This window comes from Tauraco erythrolophus, chromosome 12 (assembly GCF_009769465.1).
Source record: "Tauraco erythrolophus isolate bTauEry1 chromosome 12, bTauEry1.pri, whole genome shotgun sequence".
NCBI lineage: Eukaryota > Metazoa > Chordata > Aves > Musophagiformes > Musophagidae > Tauraco > Tauraco erythrolophus.
In genome coordinates, this window is record NC_141476.1 from 17,018,435 (window position 1) to 17,032,859 (window position 14,425).

Sequence of the window (14,425 nt, forward strand, 5' to 3'; positions counted from 1 at the left end):
ACAGGAGAAACTTGTCTCTGCTGGTGGTAAGATGTCCATACATGAGCAATGAGAACCTCACCAGGCCAGCCTTTTGGTTGAATGTAATTCAGCAGAGCAGCAGCACTGCCTGTGAAATGGCCTGCCCTTCCTTTCCCTGTCCCCCTGTGCTCTTGACTGCAAAACGGGGGTGATGGTGTCTGGCCATATTTGCATTAGCCAGCGGAGACCCAGTGATAAACATTAGCCAGAAAAAAAACGTGTGAAGCCTAAACTCACCTTTGGTTTTATGCATATTTCCATATGAAATATTTAATTTCTGATTTATTAGTTTAGCTGTAGTTATTTGCCAAACACAAACAAAAGCTGCAAGCAGCTTAAGACTGGTTGAAAACGCACTTTGGGGAAAAAGCACAACCTTGAAGCAGTACGAATACCAATGTGTGGTGGTGCTCTTCCTTGCAGTTAGCTGTGAGAGCACTGGTAGGTGAGGCACAAGACCCAATTTCAAATCCCCTCGCTATGTTTAGATGCAGAATCTGGATTTAAAAGTCTCCCGTGCCACAGAATGGCCTTGTCAATTGACTGGGAGCCATTTTGTGATGGGTTTTTCTGCCTTTCTAGCCAAGCTTCTTGTGGAGGTGGTTGCAGTCACCAGGGGCCAATCTGTCACCAATCCAAAAAATGACTAGCCCTTTTCTGGTGTGCTGGAGTAGCTGTCACTGGGCAGTTGTGCAGTTGCAAAATACTCCGTTCAGCTGCTTATACCTTACTCATAAGTAGATGTTCCTTTTCCTCTAATTACCTCTGTGCTACTGTTACTCCCAAGCACCTTGGAGCACTATTAAGTAGTAATAACTATTGATACATGAGGGAGAAATCAAGGTTAATACGTAACTCATTAAGATAGCTCCAGGAGGAGCACGGAAAGGGGATTTTGTCTTGCACATAAATCTCCCGTGGGTGTGTCCGAATGCATCCTTACTAGCAGAGGAGTTGCACTCAGAGGGCAAAGGCAAGTGGTTTGGTTCCTGGGTACTGAACTCTGTTGGGTCAGCAGATGGGAGAGCGATGCTTGCAAGTTGAGCCTCTGTGGTTTGTTTTATTTTTGTATTTATGTTGGCTTGCACTTTATCCAGAGGTCTTTGAAACCAAATGGAAGCTCCAAACTGGTGTTGAGTCAAGCCCTTGGTCTGGCTGTGAGTGTATGGAAATGAGCCAGAATGGTCAAGATGGGCTGTATCACTCCAACCTGCTTTGAGTACTGTATCACAGACCTCTTTCCCATGCTGTAAGGAGTCTTGTGTCTCCCTGTTATGCTGAGGCAGTGAAATGAAAAGCTGAGCGAGCTGCACAACAGTTGCATGGGGAAGGGTTTCTGGGTAAGAACACAGCCGGACACTTGGCGCTTGCCAGCTGAAGCTCTTGGTTCACTGCAGCACTTGCAGTGTCCCCGCAGTAACGGTCCTTTAGCCGGGACAGAGCCTGAAGGTGCCATTGTCTGTGCTGCAGGGCGGGATGCTGCTTCAGGGAGAAGCAGAGGCCGGAAAAATACTATTTTGGCAACTGGATTCCCATCGTAGACCATGTCCTTTTAGTGTTTTGTTGCCCTCTAGCTACTAGCATAGTGAATGTAACAGCACACAGGTCAAGAGTGGGGCAAAGAACGCAGAAGCTGTTTGGGTTGCGGTACTGGGTACTATGCCTTGAAAGCCAGGTGTCCAAAGTCATCTGTAACGGTGATGTTCTTCTGCAACTCTAGCTACCCTGTGCAGCTGCTTGGAGAAGGACACATAGGAAAGGTTTCTTGCAAGGACCTCTGGGATTGCTTAGTACGTACTAGTTATATTTGCCCCAGTGTTGTGGCTGACCATAAAAAGTCAGTGGAACAACATCAGAATGCTCTTGTAGTTCTGTTTTAGTCCTAGCAGTGCTGCTCACCACAGTTGCCATCCTGGTCTTCCCCACTGTGCTTTCAGTGCTTCCTCTTGGAGGTGAGAGCACCCCAGCTTTCCTGCTCATCTTGATTGTCCTTAACTTGAACTAGTTGGTTTAGAGTGAAGTCCTCATACGGAGAGGGCTGTTTGTAGCTCTCATGGGTCAGCAGCTCAGTCCAAGACCAGACTCCTCTAAAGGGCACAGGCCTGAAAATTGGGACTTGAATACAAGTGCTTGGCTTTGCAGCTGCTGTAGATGTTGGGTGCCATAGGAAGCCTAGCACCTATGTGGTGAATTCATGAACTATGACACTGTGTTTGCTTTCGGTTGTGTTCTTGGAACTAAGCCTGTACTGAGCTGCTGATGGTTTTCACCAGCTGGAGTGGTCACACTCTTCTGTAGCAGTTTTTACCTCTTTCTGCTTTTTTTCCCTCAATGATGATGAGAGCCCTAGTCGTGTGATCTTCCACAACTGTGAAAGTGGACTTGTGTGCTGCTTGGAGCCTGAGTCTTCGACACTGCTTCTCAAGGCTGCCATGTGTGGCCTTCTGGTGCTCCCTCCTTATGAAAAGTGTGTGAGCGTGCGTGTGTCAACATATCAGGGTAGCACAGGTGATGCACACTCAACCAAAGCTTCTTAAGGTGTAACTTCAGGACTTCCTGGCTGCGCACCTGAACTTTCTCCTCCTTTTGCCCTACTCTAAGAGAAGAACAGGCTCTGGTATTGCTGTCCATCCATGTAATGTTCTTGCTGGAGCTAAAAACCAGAAAGGATGTACCCTGTTATCATTGTGCTGTGGCAAGAACACAGTTGTATTCCTTTAGAACTATTGCAATCTCTTTGTGAGGCACGATATAATTGAAAAGTCTGGCACATTTCCCACAGCAAACATTGTTAATCCCCACTAGCTAGGATTAGTCACCACTTCTTACAAGCCTTGACACAAAGCTAGCAAGTTATTCAGTTAATCCGCACTTACAGGATAAATACTGCATCCTATGGGAAATTAGGCAGCGTCTTCTTCCTCTCCTATTGCATGGTGATGCATTGTGTCTCTTACACCTGAAGGTGGAAGGGGAAAATGCAATAACATGTGATTGATGTTAGCAGACACCTGCTATCACAATGCAGCTGGATCAGCAGGGAAATTTACTACGAAATCACTTGCTGAAACCAGGCGCTGAATATAAACAGCATCTTTGTGCTCTTCATGGCACTGGCAAATTTTCCTGTTACACAACAGTAAGTACTCGATGCCTCACAGCTGCAAGGCTCTTCCAAGCATCCTCTTCTCCTTTTACTCTGGGTTTTTCCTCGTGTGGTCTGAAGCTGTATCTGCAAGTAGTATCATTGGAGTTGGTTGGTAGATTTCCCACAAAACCAAGGTTGCTGAGAGGAAGGTGTTTCAGACTCTGAACTTCTGCAGAGTCCAAAGTGCGACTCCAAGTTTCCTCATGGACAATCTCCATAACAGTAAGATCTTACTAAGTAGGTGACCTGAGATCCCATTTTTCCAGGCAAAATAGCTGAGTGGATCTGGAAACACCAGGTTTCCAGCTGTTGGACAATTTACTAGGGAAAGCTGGCTTGAAGCAAAGCACCAAGGAAGCTCAGAGACTCAGTTCAGCAGCCCTGCCAAGGAGTTTTTTCCAAGCCTGCACATTGCAAGTGTCCAGTGAAACCAAAACCACAGTGGGCAGAAGCAGGGAAAGAAGAGGCCTTCTGGCTGGCGAGCTCTTGATTTGTGAGGAGTTTTGAAAATTTCTGATTTCAATGTGATTTGATCCCAAACCTTTAAAAAAAATTAAAAATTATTACCTCAACAAATATTCCCTTAGATACTTAATTCTCCCTATTCTTTTACCAACTTAAATTACATTTTATCTTAGATCATGGGATAAATAGTTACATAAATGAATGGATGCTTCTTCACCTCATTGATTTATCTCATTGGACTGAGTCATGTTTTCAGGGATTTTAAGCTTAAATTTCACTCCCAGTCAGTGAAGTGGAGTTGTAAGTCTTCAGCAAGGTACTTTTGAGAAGAGAGGACTCGTGTTAAGAGCTTCTTCTGTTTCGACAATCCCTCTAGTCACTTATCCACATTGCTGTGTAACTAAGTTCCTTAAATCTGGTAGTGAATTATGTTCCCCTCTCGCCTCATTGCAAAAAATTCTTCTGGTGACTGTGTGTGACCAGCCCTGACTCCTCAGCATCTCCACTGAGTGGACGCTGGCTGCCAGGCGAAGTCTGACATGGGTACCGTAGCGAGTTGAGGTTTTCACCTCTGGTGACGTTTGTGTCTTATCCTTGTCCTTTGCTTTGCAGTGTTGTCTGTCTGTCTGGGAGAAGTTAGGATTCATTTCCATCGCATCATTAGCTGGCTAAAATAGTTCTACATGTGATGTTGGAGTTACAGCAGATTGAGCAGTAAAATTGTGCTAACACCATGAGTCCAGTGGAAAAGCAATGTTTTAACCTCTTACTTATTTTTACTGATCCTGGATGAGGTGAGGAAGGCTGTCATCCTCAGTATCTGTTTAGAAACTCTCCCACCTGTACTTTGGATTTTTAAATACTTCTTTCTTATGTTTCCATTGTATTTCTTCAAGACAGATCAGTAACTGCAGGAAGAAAGCACTCAGCTCGTCCCGTCTTTGCTGACTCTGGAACCAGCTTGTCCCTGCAGTCCTTTCTCGAGCAGTGTCCTGGCCCCGCGTTCAGGGTGGCTGAGCAGAAAGGCATCCGTCCCTGCTGGCACCTCACCAGTCACGTTCAAAAGCTGTAATGTTTCTGTGCTTTCACCTGAGTGGGTCTTTTGTGTCTAATAAAACACATTGGTAGGGCTCTTGGAGAAAATGCAGCATTCAGGTCGCCTTTGTAAACTGACGCTGCCCTACAACTCCTGGAGGCAAGAGCTGGTGTTTCTTTGGTGCCTGGAGATGACTGAGGGAAAGTTACAGGCTGGCTGAGATAAATCACCGAGTCAATTGGAAATTGCCAGAAGTATTTTTCTTCCCTTCTGTCCCCATCTAGAATTTACAAGAGAAGGTCGTGTTACTGTTGTTTCCTCTTCTACATTCCCTGTCAGACAAGGTCATTTTCGAAGCCAATGACCAGTTAAGCTTAATTCTGCAAACATGGAAAATTATTATCAAAGGGGACAAGCTTCAAAGTAGATGATTAACTGGCACATCCGATGACTGGTTACATTTTAACAGGCTCCTTTTGCACAACAACCTTCAGCTGTAGTGGACTTGAACTCATATGAAAATGAGTTTCCCATGAGATGTAATGGGGTGACCCTCCCTTACAGCGTGGCTAAAGCATCCAGTCCTGGCTGGATAAATAGATGGTAAGAGAAAGGACACAGTCCCCTCACAACATACTCCTGGGAGCTTTCCCTGGAAACCCAGATATTGTCCCTCCTCCCAGTCCCTTGTTAACTGCTGGTAGAATTTACTTATTTTCTGTTGCCAGGTTTATGAGTAGTCTAGGTTGCCCTGAGATAGGTACAGCCTCTCGTAGTCCTTAACTAGTGAAATCATCAAGGTGGATTAAAGCCAACCCCACTCCTGTGTTGGCTCAGATTTTGGAGTAGCTAAAAGCCAAACCAGGTTTCTGTGAGATGTAATTCATCAAGGAGGGAAAGGCAGAGAAGTTCCTTGGTGCCAGGAGGAGTAAAATTAGGGCTGGGTTACAGCAACTTGACCTGAATTGATCCTTCTACTTCTGCACTTTGGAAATGTTGTTTTCCTAAAAGTGTTGTGAGGCTGCACAGTGTTTAGGTGTGGAGCATGTATGCAATATTTATAGTCTTCTCATCTGAATTAGCTGCAGTGTTCAAATGTTTTATTTTTAATAAAGTAAAAAGAAGGCTGACAAACCAAAGGAGAGTATAGCTATGCAATGGAACCTCATGGTGAGAAAGATGCTGTCACAAAGGGAGTTTTCTGAGTCAATTCATTCTTTGCTTCAGATGGCTTTTTCCACATAGATCCTGTGCCACTGCAGCTCGCCTACTTATGGGCATCTAGCCTAGCTCCTGTGCCACTGGCATGGATGTGTCTGGACTGGCTGTGGCTGTCCCTGTTTGCTGCGGTCTAGTCCAGAGTCCGTCTGGTTACATAAGCAGAATTTGCCTTGCTGGTGGTGCTGGGGGAGCGCGAGGCGCAGAAGCAGGTATGCAGCCCTGTGCTTGGCATCATTCCCCAGGCTTAGTTATGTTGCCTTCCTCAAACGGCCCCTTCCAGCTCATGTACAGCTGAGGGCAGAAATTGGCCTTTACTTTGGTTTATTTACAGCAGCTTCGTTTTTGTTCTCTTTCTCCTGGTAGCAATAAGGAATGAATTCTGTTCTTGGCTTAATCAGGGTAACTGCGAGCAGGCTCATGCCTGTGCACTTGAAGGCTGTTCTTAAAAGCTGGCTGATATCAGTGTTGTGGTGTACAGCTGATAAATCTTTAAAGAGAAGGTCACAGGGCTGCGTGCGGAGGTCTGGCTTTAGCTTCTACTGACAGTGATAGAAACTGGTGGTGTGTGTCTCTGCAGTATCAAAGAAGGATATCTAAAATTCACCTCTGCCTGAAGGGCTACACTCCTAAAATCCTTCTGGGTGGCTTCGGAGCCAGGCTTGAGCAGGGCAGGCATTCGCGTTTGTCGCACAGGCTGTGTCTGCCTTCCTCTACCCCACGAATAGCTTTGAGTCAGATCTTTGACAGTGCTGTATGCACAGCCTCTTCAGAAAACACAACAAACTGGCATCAGGTGGGCAGCTGTTAGTTGAGACCTGCAGTGCTGAAAGCCTCTGGCAATCAAAAAATCTATTTATATGGGGTTTTTCCTTTTTCTTTCTAACTACATGAATGGAAACTGTGGGGTTCTCAGTGACGTGATCCCCATTCTGAGGCCTTATAATGAAATCTGGAATGTTTGGACACAGGACTGGAGCAGAGCCAGCACTGGCAAACACCTTGTTCCGGTCGGAGTTGATGTCCTTGTCCTGGTGGAGACGAACTCGGGTGCAGGACCTGTGTGGTTACACTCTAGCTAGAAGTTCATTGCCCTCACTGGCTGCTGTGCCAGCTGTGTAATTGTTTGTGAGAAGTTGTCCAGGAAGATAAACTGGGTTTTGTGCCTCGTAAAACTTCTCCATGAAATGCAAGATGTTGAAAGTGGTGAAACAGGTGCCTGTCTCTAATAGAACCAGCAAGACAAAGTCTGTGGGAATAATATCTCAGAATATATGAGCTTCTACAGCCGGGAATCAAGCTGACGAGAAGTGGCCCTGGAGATTTCTTCAGGTCTAAAATAGAAGCTGCTAAAGTTTAGGGAGATGTTAATTGGTTAACTAACCTTAGACCATTGCAGCCACAGTGACACTGCTGTAAGAGCAGCAGCTCAGGCATTTGCTAACCTCTTTCTCTGTGACTCCACTGGGATACGTTAGTCCCTCCTTTCGCGCTCTCATCAGTCTTCTGCCTTTTAAAATGCAGAATGTTCATATAAAGACATTAAAAAAAAATCCAGAATTGATTTACATGACAGACGTTACTGTCAAATTTAGGAAGATGTCCAAAAGGCTAACAGAACTGAAGAACAATTGAATACAAGCAATTTTCAGTGCTAAGTGATCTGTTGTGACCTGGAGTGTTGTTTTCACGGCAGCCTTTTCCTATGTCTAAACAAGAGAGAGGATTCATCAAGGTATGCAGGGGAATGCCAGTGGGAGCAGTGGTGGCCTCAAGCCCTGACGGTCAGGCATGTGGGTAGTTTTGAACCATGCTTTTCCCCAGGAATTGCCTAGGTCCCTTCTTTGGTCGTTCCTGCCTGGATGAAGGACTGCACTGTAACTGCTTCCTGCTGGAAGCAAGGACCTATTTGCATTATAGCAAACGGTTCCTTAATAGAGGACTAGATTTGCTGTATTTGTGTGACATGCAATACCTTGAGACCTCTCCATGCAGCTTTTAATTAAGAGATTACACCAGCTGACTAGCTGACTGTGCCCGAGACTGTGTAGAAAGCCACCAGCTGTCGATCTCAACTGGGAAGCTATTTCCCACAGAATTAGACAGGGACAAAATTTGCTGAGCCTCTGAGACTGGAGCGTTGCTTCTGTTTTCCACAAAGCTGAGGCTGATTTGATGGGCACTGAGGAGCTGGTCAGTGCTGGACTTTGTAAACAGGTATGAAGCCACTGCCCGAATGGCTATTAACCCAATTACACCAGGAGGGTCTTGGCCCACTCTCCTCCTGTTTCCTCCTAGTTTGACTGCAAAGTTAAAAGTAGTGTTTGCTTTTTTTAGTGCCAGCCTGATTTCACTGGTTTATACTGCAGACTATTGGTGGGAAGTACCTAGGCACTGAAATTTTAATGATAGTTATTTCAATTAACATGTTTGCATGTTTATTGTGTTGTTTGTTATGCTTGTGCAGTTTGTAAAGGGCCAGGAGATCCCAAAAGAAGCAACATAAAGTAAATCTGTGTTATGATATACCTTCTAGTGTCAGCCTCACAGAAATCCCAATTGTACTTCTGTTCTTTAAGGAGAACAGCAAAGAATCAGCCCTCTAGGAAAACTCAGGAAAGCATTAAATAACATTTTTTCCAATTTTGATAATGAAATTGCAAGAAGATAATTCATGAGCGCAATGGACATGCCTTGTAGCCTGTGCCAGCAGGCCCCAGATACCAGTGATGCTGAGGGGGCCAAGCTGGTGCTCACTGGGCTGGGTGTTTGTGGGTCTGTGCCAGAGGTCTGTCTTTGCCTTGAGGGGGCAGTGGGGATGGAGAGGGGTAAGGAGGCTGGCATGCTGGGGGCTGCAAAAGGGATGAGAGGGATACAAGCAAGTTGATAAAATTTGGAGGAGAAAAGCTAATCCCAAGCAACAGGAAGAAAAGGCAAGAGCAGCGAGACCTACCTAAGAAGCCTCATGGAGGAGTTTTGGCAGCGTTTCTAGGAGGGGACTGATTCCAACTTGAACAAAGCTCTGATCGCAACCTTTTTCTGAGGCTTTTACAGGACAATGCAGCTTAGTGTCGCAACAAAATTGGGGTTTGAAATGCTCTATGCAGCCTCTCTGTTGGCAGCCACATCATCCCAATCAATAGCATCAGTCCATCAGCCTTCTAGAAGCACTTAGTAGTTTGGGCTGAATCAACCAGGTTCAAACGCAGACCCAGAGTGTTGCCGGTTTAATAGCAATTGGTCCTCTCCCCCTGACTGGTAGGAATTGAACCTCTGCGGACATCATGGCTGTGCTGATTTGAATGAATTCAGGACTTGACAGTAAAGTTTTTCTTGAAAACCCATTTTAGGAGATGCTGCTGTTAATATGGGACTGTATCTCTGTCTTGAATATAAATGCAGAGTTGATGGCTATTAAATACACAAGTGACTAATGATATAGCTATAGCAGCATGCGTTCTCAGCTCCTCTGGTCACTGTGCACTTCAGACTGATGGCCCTAGGGCTCACAGCTTAGCAGAGGCTACCCCTGGAGCAGGAAAGACCCATGCTTTGCGAGAAAATGGGGTTTGGAAACAACCCCTTTCTCACAACTGAAATGGACTGCACCCAGGTGTTTGGGATGTGAGTTTGTCTCATGCAGCATCTGCTGCAAATGTACAGCAGAGCCCTGGCTGTTCAGTTATTAGTGATCCTGGCTGTAGTTTCTTTGTGGAGTGAGTGAGTCCTGAGTCTCAGGATCAAGCTCCATGGTAATTACAGCATCACTGTCCCCACTGCCCTCACAGCAGGGCAACACTGTCTCAGGGCAAGAGGAGAAGAGGTACTAGATTTTGCAGCCTTCCTTTAGAGTACCTAATCCAGCTTGGATCAGAGACCTCCGTGGTGCATGGCATTGCTCTTGTTCCAGGAGCAGATATTTCATAGCACCGGGCGGTGTTACAATCTCGAGTCCAGTTCCTCATCCTCGCTGCTTGAACCCTGTTTAGAAAACTCAAAGTGCCTCCCACCCCTTAAAGGTGTTTTCTATATGAGGGTTGACTCACCTGCACCTAAGGGCAGTGGACTGAAACCTGAGAATTTGTCTAGAAAAACAAACAGAAACAATGAGGCAGTTGGTGAGGGTTTATAGAGGTAGCTTTGAAGATAGGATTTTATCTTTCAAAAGGGTGTGTAGGCAGGAGGAAGCAAATGGCTATGAAGGACAGACGTAAGGAGAAGCCTGTAGCATTTGTATTTGCAGTCATTCCATTTTTTTGCTTTGTTATCTGTGTGGAAGGTGATGGAGAAATATAGAAACCAAATAGTTGTTTGCTTTTAAAGTATTTTAATCTTTAGCTCGAAGGTTGGGAGAGCCCTGTATTGGGCCTTAAGCCACATGTTTTGGTTTGGTTTTTCTTGGGAGATGGCAGGGAAGGATAATTTCTTCCCCCCCCCCCCCCCCCCCCCCCCCCCACTAAGGTGAGACTTGCTGGAAAAATTTCTCCAAGATGAAACTCCCTTGGGCTTGGCATAGTTACACTGGGAATAAAGGCTACTCATGGTGTACAGGGGCATCGGGCAAAATATATAGAAGGCCCTTTGCAATGATCTTTGTGTTATGTCTAGCCCACCGCACAGGGATTTCACTATTATTGCAGAACATAACTCAATGTTGAAGTGATCTAACAAAATTTGTTATATAATCTTCACAGTGACAAGGGACAAAAAGAAAGGCAATGCACTTAGTCTGAATGCTGGGCATAGAGAGCACATGGTTTATCTCCACCGAACAAAGTTCTGCAACAAAACCTGTATGCATCAGCAGAAACGACAGCAGAGGTACAAGAGCCCTCTGTGTCTTGGCCAGCAACCTCGATCGTTTGAGCAGCGTTTGCTTTTAACCTTCTCCTGACAAGCATATCCCGGCTTGTTGTTAGTGCTGCAGGAATAGTTGGTTTTAAAACTCTTGTTCACTAATGAACAGTGATACTGTTTTGGGTCAGCTTGAGTATTAACTCTCAAAATCTGCTCTGTGAAAAAAAAAAACAAAACAAAATGAAAATGTTAGCTTGGAGTTGAATAAAATAGTTTTGCTCTTTTAAACGACTGTTACTGGGATGGCAGCTCCTTGCCTCATTCTCTTCTGGAAGCCAGGCTTGGTGTCCGCTGTGGCCTCCAAGACAGGTCTTGGTTGTTCTGCTGGAGACCAGGCTTGGTGCGCAGTGAAGAGCAGCCCCTTTTTCCATTTGGAAGAAGGGTGATATATCAATAATGTATTTGAGACCATCTCTTCTCTATCTTTCCCTTGCTTTGTTGGACAAGTGAAAGTACTGGCAAGGTCCTGTACCTTGTCTTCTGAGACACGTGTTGTGCCCTGGCTTCATTTCCATGAGGCCAGACAAATTCTTCTTACAGATCATGCAAGGTGAAATTCACTGGGTAATCAAAACTCCTGTTAATACATGGAGTTAATACACTTACATGTTCGAATATCAACTTACCACCTAGTTAGAGGTAAAGCACAAAAGAGCCTTTGCCAGGGGAAAGGAGATGAGATTCCCATGCCACTGAATGAAATATTACCTTGTGTAAACCAGGTAAAATGTGAGTCCTGAACCTCCATGTTCAAACAAACTACAGCTGTTTCAAAGCAGATCCAACAGCACTACAAAGTGCCTTTTCTTTTTCATTTCCTCTAGACAAAGCACTTATCTTGGAAGTGAGGATGAGAACAAACAGGCCACCCCATCAGTCTGCTGCTAGATCAAACCTGGTAGGAAGCCTGACTTCCAGCTATCTTGTTGCAATGGCCAAAGGAGGTGAGACCAAAAGCCAATTTTCCACATTCCAGCTGTGCAACCAGATCCAGGAGGAGGCTGGTTCAGAGCGATTCCTCCCTGAACACAGTTGTCTCTTCTATCACAAGCTTTAATGGTTTCCAGACCAGAGGTATAGCCAATGGACTTTTTCTCTGTGAATTTGTTGAAGTTGGTGCAAAACCCAGCTCTGGTTCCACAGTAGCTGTTGCCACGTGATTGTGCAATCGCACCACATGTGAAAACATACACTGTTAAGCTGCAGATATTGCTTCTTGTTGAGCAAACCACACCCTGAGACCTTGTTTGTAATGAGATGGGAGGGGCCACGTTTGAAGACTGTTCCATGGCAACTGAAATCATAATTAGCACAGCTATCTTCATATGTTGCAAGATAATTTCTCTTCCGGAGGGGGTGGATGTTAAAGTATATGTAAATAATCAATTAAAGCGAAGAGCTTATTATTGGCTTGCTCTCTAGCTGTGATTCGGTAGACAGACTGGAATAACGTACATTCTTGAGCCGTCGTTGCGAATTAAAATATAAAAAGGCAGAAGGAGTTTTGGAAAAGGATCTTCTGCTGCTTTGTGATTCACACGTCATCGTTTTCGAAGGGAAAAGAGTCACGACTGCGTGACTTCTTGACCTGGGCATGAACTAAACAGGTAGTGCAGTGCAGCGAAGTCAATTGTATGGGCCTTCAGTTCTCAAGCATGGCTGAGAGCAAAAGTGAGTGACAGCACAGCAACCCTCATGGTATTAGCTATAATTATAGGCTGCCGTTCTTTGTCAGGACAGGAGGAAAATTCAAATATTTGCTATTGGGGATAAATGGAGAAGCAAGAGCTTTTTTTGAGAGCGTGCATGCAGAGGGTAGACCCGGTCCTGCACTCTTGACAGGCTGATCTGAAAGGTATCAGCACCGGGCTCCTGCTCTTCGTCAGTAGATGCAAGAGAGACGGCCATCATGTGAAAGGTCCAGAGCTGACAACACGCCATGGCTGACTTTGGAGCTTTTTGTATTTTTAGCATTGCTGGTGGCAGAGATATCGACAGCAGAATGATCCCAGCTCCTTTTGAGCGAGAAATGATTCACACTCTGTAAAAATAAAGCTTGATGCAAGCGGCTCTGTATCTTCTGAAATGAGGACTGCAGCGTGTGAACTTTTAAAAGGACCTTTTTTTCCAGTTCTTTAGAGAAGACTTGCAGGGTTTTACTATTAGTGTGAATTGCGTTCTGGACAGCTCTCCTAAACAGCGTTTTCTGTGAGCACTCTCTTTTGCTCTGGCCTGGGCACTGAAGCTGAGCGTTAGGAGATTTTAAACTCGGATCCAATTTGGCATCGTCAATACTGACATGAATGGTTTCTCTTCTCCACGTCAACCAGCTGTTGGTCTCTGTAATAGTTAATGCTTCCCTCCACTGTTCCTCTGACGTACAATCAGAGAGACAGTGTGAGCTTGTGATATCAGAGCATCTTGTCCCTGGCCATCTGCTCTGGGTTCTTTTTGAGGCAGAGAGAAGATCTATTTCCAGACAAGCAGCACTTGGTTTTCAGTGGAGAATCTGGATCTTTAGCAAAAGGTTTTACATAGACTTGAAATAAAGAAGGAGGAGGGAACGTAGTGGGAAAAAATATTTTAGTACGCTTTTGGTTTACAAGGTCTTATAATATTTCAACAAATGGCATGTGCATACCGTACAAAAGGCAGCTGTAGAAACAACCTTCAGACAGTTGATGCCTGTTTTAATTATTTAATTACATGAGCTGTATAAAAGGACATTCACAGATCATAGAATGGTTTGGGTTGGAAGAGACCTTAAGATCATCTAGTTCCACCCCCTGCCATGGCAGGGACACCCTCCACTACAGGTTGCTCATCCAACCTGGCCTTGAACACTTCCAGGGATGGGCATCCACAACTCCTCTGAGTAACCTGTTCCAGTGTTTCACCACTCTCATTGTAAAAAAACGTCTTCCTTAGATCTAATCGAAATCTCCCCTCTTGCAGTTTAAAGCCATTGCTCCATGTCCTATCACTACACACCCTTGTAAAAAGTCCCTCTCCAGCTTTCTTGTAGGCCCCTTTTGGGTGACTGGAAGGCTACTATAAGATCACCCCAGAGCCTCCTCTTCTCCAGGTTGAACAACCCCAGCTCTCAGCCTGTCTTTGCAGGAGAGGTTCTCCAGCCCTTGGATCATTTTTATCACCTAGATGTGCCAGGAGTACAAGATTTTAGCACAAGATACTGGTATTGGGTTTCCACACCTTTGGAAGTTGTTAGGACTATCCAAGATAGCAACATATCTTACGCAAGGTTGCTCCGTCTGTGGAGCGGGACTGAGGTGATGCCCTGGGTTTTGGCCTGGGATCTGCTGGGGTGAGGTTTGATGAGGAATGCAGTTCTCTTACCCACAGTTGTGCACCCTTGTGCGAACACCTTGAATCAGTGGAGCAGCTCAGTGCATTTCCACATGCAGGGAAATACACGCTCCTGTAAAATCAAGGTTGCTTGTTCTGTGCCTGCTCCGTAGTGCAAGCTACTTGCGCGTGTTTATGTGCAAGGCAGGTGAAGTGATTCAGCTCCAGGAACTGAAATAATGATTCAACTGAAAGTTTAAACAAAAGTTGCAGGATGGCAAAAAAGCCTTGCGTGGACTTTCTACTGTTCCAACAGCTACTTATGACCTTTCATACAGTCAGATAAGTGGCTTTATCAGACAAAAACCTGAAGC